Here is a 5,389-nt window from a genome sequence, read left to right as displayed (position 1 = left end):
GCAGCCCGTGCATAAAGATACCAGCTGTAACTTAAGCTGACAGATGTTTTTTGTATGATGCCTTCTATGTTTGCTACACGCACACGTACAAAACACTGAATGTATAAAAAAAAAAATACATTCGCTCTTCATATCTTTTACGGGAAATCTGTTGCCTTTTTGAAATGAGCGAGAGAGAGAGAGAGAGAGAGAGAGAGCGAGAGAGAGAGAGCGAGAGAGAGAGAGAGAGAGAGAGAGAGAGAGAGAGAGAGATAGATAGAGAGATAGATAGATAGATAGAGATAGAGAAGACTAGGTTTGTGTTCGGGTTGGTATGAAACCAAAGAGATCCTGGACCAGAGAGATACAGGCAGGGATTCAATCTGATCGCGGCTTTTTTCGACGATGCTGCTGCTCGATTAGAAAATGACCTTTAAAACGTCAAGCGGTCGATGACACAGTTTTGGGATTGAATCCCGGCCGTAGTCTCTGTTCCAACAGCCACACTAGCTACCACTGAGAATGAAGCAGTCACAAAGCTGGTTTTTTTTTTTAAGGGTCTTTTGGGCATGTAGTATTGTAGTATTCTGTGATATGCTAGTGTAGTGTAGAGAGTAAAAACATAATTTCCACTAAACAGGCGCTGCAGTTGAACTCAGAGATCTTAAGACCTGTTGTAGTTGAAAGGTACAATAGTCGAAACCCAGAGACAGAGTTGAAAGGCACTGCAGTAGAAAGGCTTTTCAGTGGGGTTGAAGCTCAGCGGAGTGTGATGCTGCTAGCTTAGCATAAAGCTAACAGGTTTTTTTTTTCCCAGGGTAAGCTTAGCATATGCTTAGCGGAGTGTTTCGGTTAGCTTAGCGTACGCTAGTACAGAACTTTTGTTAGCTCAGCGAATGCTAATAATGTGTTTAATGTTAGCTTAACGTACATAGCGTATGCTAGCAGAGCAATACAAAATAATAAACGCCTTTGTCCATATTTGTTCACCTTGTGAGAATCAAGCAATTACAAACAATTAGAATAAAGTACAGAACAACAACAACAACAACAACAACATGATAAAATAAAACAATTCAGTCCTAGTCTGCTGTAGGAGACAAGTGAAGTGACGGCCATGTTCCAGAACAGAAGCATAACAAACACATCTAAAAAAAAAAAAAACGTAAAAAAAAACACGTTTTTTAAATGATACCCAGTATTACAATATCTGAAAACTAATAGATACCCCCAACAACAAGCAACAACAAGCAAACTCATCTATGAAGCTAACAGCTAACAGCATGAATGGATGAATGAAAACGACTTAAAAATACAAACTCTTTTAATAAATTCAAAAAAAAATAAAAAATAAAATGTCTTCAGTAGTTTCTGTAGTATTTTTTTTTCTTCATCATTTTATTTTTATTTTTTAATTTAGTTATATTTGTGTTGTTTAAACGTTAACCAAAGTTTGAAAAACAAAGTAAAATGTTGTCTTTTTTTTCTCAATTTTTTTTCTTCTATAGAACAAACAACAGAAACATTAAATATGGATTTTTACCTCTTCAGAAATACTTCAGTGTACCTTCAATGTTCTTGTTGCCCGGGCAACAGGGAGGAGAGGATGTGGGGGGGGAGGGGTCAGTTGTCAGGGTGATGAAGTGATGTCATAGAAGGTGGTGGGGGGTGGGGAGGGGTCAGTTGTCAGGGTGATGAAGTGATGTCATAGAAGGTGGTGGTGGTGGTGGGGGGGGGGGGGTGTTGAGCGTAAAGCTAAAGGTGTGGTCTGGTCATGAGTTGGAGGGTTCATCTCCTTCCATTGGGTCTTATATACGTTTTCTTCTACACAGTCTGTTATACATCAATGGGTTCTGATTGGAGTGGATGATTATAGACCCTGTGGGGGGGATTCAAAATGTTACCCTACCAGGTCTGGACTACTGCTGTTGTTCTCCTCTACCTGGTCAGGGAACGAGAGAGGAGGGAGAGAGTGAGAGAGGGGGGAGAGAGTGTGTGAGAGAGGGGAGAGAGTGAGAGAAAGAGAGAGAGAGAGAGAGAGAGAGAGAGATACAGGGAACGAGAGAGAGAGAGAGAGATTCAGGGAAAGAGAGAGGGGGAGAGATTGAGAGAGTGTAATGTTTACTGTATATTTTTATTGTTTATTATCTACTTCACTTGCTTTGGCGATGTTAACATATGTTTCACATACCAGTAAAGCTCCTTGAATTGACTGGATTGAGAGAGAGAGATACAGGGAATGAGAGAGAGAGAAAGAGAGAGACAGAAAGAGAGAGAGAGAGATACAGGGAACGAGAGAGAGAGAAAGAGAGAGACAGAGAGAGAGAGAGAGAGAGAGAGAGAGAGAATGGGAGGAGAGGTTAAAGGAGACAGCTTCAGATCTGAACCTAAAAGACTCTTCAGAACATTTTCAGAGTGTATGAGAGGGACTGATCAGGAGGAAAGGGGGAGAAGGAGAGTGAGAGAGTCAAGAGAAGAGATTAAGGAGAGTTTCAAGGACTATCGAAACTAAACCGGCTCCTTCTCGCATCAATGACTGGGGGAGTGGCGGCCTATTAACACACAGCCTTGAGAGAGAGAGAGACAGAGAGAGAGAGAGAGAGAGAGAGACAGAGAGAGAGAGACAGAGAGAGAGAGAGAGAGAGGGACAGAGAGAGAGAGAGATCTGTTTCCCTGTCAAATAAAAAAGAAATTATCAAACAGAAAACCAAAGAAAATGAACAACAATGACAAATGGTTTGATGAAGAATGCAAAAAACCGAAGAGAGAAATAGAGAAACCTTTTCCAACCCAAAACACAGAAAACCTGAGTCTAGTCCTTCACTATGGTGAATCACTAAAACAATACAGAAATACACTACGGAGAAAGAAGGAACAGCACGTCAGAAATCACCTCAATGTAAATGAAGAATCCATAGAATCGAACCACTTCTGGGACAATTGAAAACACTAAACAAACAACAACACGGATAGTTATCTATCTAAAACGGAGATGTGTGGATGAACCGCTTCTCCAAACACTAAACAAACAACAACACGGATAGTTATCTATCCAAAACGGAGATGTGTGGATGAACCACTTCTCTAAACACTAAACAAACAACAACACGGATAGTTATCTATCCAAAACGGAGATGTGTGGATGAACCACTTCTCCAAACACTAAACAAACAACAACACGGATAGTTATCTATCCAAAACGGAGATGTGTGGATGAACCACTTCTCCAAACAGTAAACAAACAACAACACGGATAGTTATCTATCCAAAACGGAGATGTGTGGATGAACCGCTTCTCCAAACACTAAACAAACAACAACACGGATAGTTATCTATCCAAAACGGAGATGTGTGGATGAACCACTTCTCCAAACACTAAACAAACAACAACACGGATAGTTATCTATCCAGAACGGAGATGTGTGGATGAACCACTTCTCCAAACACTAAACAAACAACAACACGGATAGTTATCTATCCAGAACGGAGATGTGTGGATGAACCGCTTCTCCAAACACTAAACAAACAACAACACGGATAGTTATCTATCCAGAACGGAGATGTATGGATGAACCACTTCTCCAAACACTAAACAAACAACAACACGGATAGTTATCTATCCAAAACGGAGAAACATGATTGAAATACAAATCTTAGAATCAACTATTGAAGACGACCAGAACCCACTGGATTCTCCAATTACCTTGAATTAACTACAGGACAAATTACAAAACCCTCCAACCCAAAAAGGCCTGTGGTGTTGACGGTATCCTCAATGAAATGATCAAATATACAGACCATAAATTCCAATGGGCTATACTTAAACTCAATCAATCAAATGTATTTTTTATATAGCCCTTCGTACATCAGCTGATATCTCAAAGTGCTGTACAGAAACCCAGCCTAAAACCCCAAACAGCAAGCAATGCAGATGTAGAAGCACGGTGGCTAGGAAAAACTCCCTAGGAAAAACTCCCTAGAAAGGCCAAAAAAAACCTAGGAAGAAACCTAGAGAGAAACTCTTTAACATCGTCCTCAGCTCTGGCATCTTCCCCAATATTTGGAACAAAGGACTAAGCACCCCCAATCCACAAAAGTGGAGACAAATTTGACCCCAGTAACTACCGTGGGATAATGCGTCAACAGCAACCTTAAGAAAATCCTCTGCATTATCATTAACAGCAGACTTGTACATTTCCTCAGTGAAAACAAAGTACTGAGCAAATGTCCAATTGTCTTTTTACCAAATTACCGTACAACAGACCACGTATTCACCCTGCAAACCCTAATTGACAAACAGACAAACCAAAACAAAGGCAAAGTCTTCTCATGTCTTTGTTGATTTCAAAAAAAGCTTTTGACTCAATTTGGTCTGAGGGCCTGAGGGTCTGAGGGTCTGAGGGTCTGAGGGTCTGCTATACAAATGGATGGAAAGTGGTGTTGGGGGGAAAAACATACGACATTATAACGTTCATGTACACAAACAACAAGTGGGCAGTTAAAATTGGCAAAATACACAAATTTCTTCCTACAGGGTCGTGGAGTGAGACAGGGATGCATCTTGAGCCCCACCCTCTTCAACATTTATATCAATGTATTGTCGACGGCACTAGAACAGTCTGCAGCACCCGGCCCTCACCCTACTAGAATCTGAAGTCAAATGTCTACTGTTTACTGATGATCTGGTGTTTCTGTCCCCAACTTCTGGGCCCTGACAGACCTGGGCCCTGACAGTAAATCTCAGTAAGACAAAAATAAAATAATGGTGTTCCAAAAAAGGTCCAGTTGCCAGGAACACAAATACAAATTCCATCTAGACACCGTTGCCCTAGAGCACACAAAAAACTATACATACCTCGGCCTAAACATCAGCGCCACAGGTAACTTCCACAAAGCTGTGAACGAGCTGAGAGACAAGGCAAGAAGGGCCTCCTATGCCATCAAAAGGAACATCAAAATTCGACATACAAACTAGGATCTGGTTAAAAAATACTTGAATCAGTTATAGAACCCATTACCCTTTATGGTTGTGAGGTCTGGGGTCCGCTCACCAACCAAGAATTCACAAAATGGGACAAACACCAAATTGAGACTCTGAATGCAGAATTCTGCAAAAATATCCCCTGTGTACAACGTAAAACACCAAATAATGCACGCAGAGCAGAATTAGCCCGATACCCGCTAATTATCAAAATCCAGAAAAGAGCCATTAAATTCTACAACCAGCTAAATGGAAGCGATTCCCAAACCTTCCATAACAAAGCCATCACCTACAGAGAGATGAACCTGGAGAAGAGTCCCCTAAGCAAGCTGGTCCTGGGGCTCTGTTCACAAACACAAACAGACCCCACCGAGCCCCAGGACAGCAACACAAACAGACCCCACAGAGCCCCAGGACAGCAACACAAAC

The 5,389-nt window shown here is 41.3% G+C and overlaps 1 long non-coding RNA gene across 1 annotated transcript in view; it reads right to left on the bottom strand.

Moving 5' to 3' along the window:
* LOC145878584 (uncharacterized) overlaps positions 1–1,928 on the bottom strand; it is a 4,049-nt gene extending 2,121 nt beyond the window's left edge. The window contains exon 1 of the long non-coding RNA XR_014392021.1: positions 1–1,928. This exon is cut by the window's left edge and continues 1,796 nt beyond it. This is a non-coding gene — a long non-coding RNA (uncharacterized LOC145878584).
* Between the last annotated feature and the right edge of the window lie 3,461 nt (positions 1,929–5,389).

Source organism: Salmo salar, chromosome 04 (assembly GCF_965601325.2).
Source record: "Salmo salar chromosome 04, fSalSal1, whole genome shotgun sequence".
Lineage (NCBI taxonomy): Eukaryota > Metazoa > Chordata > Actinopteri > Salmoniformes > Salmonidae > Salmo > Salmo salar.
This window is presented reverse-complemented; position numbering and strand designations above follow the sequence as displayed.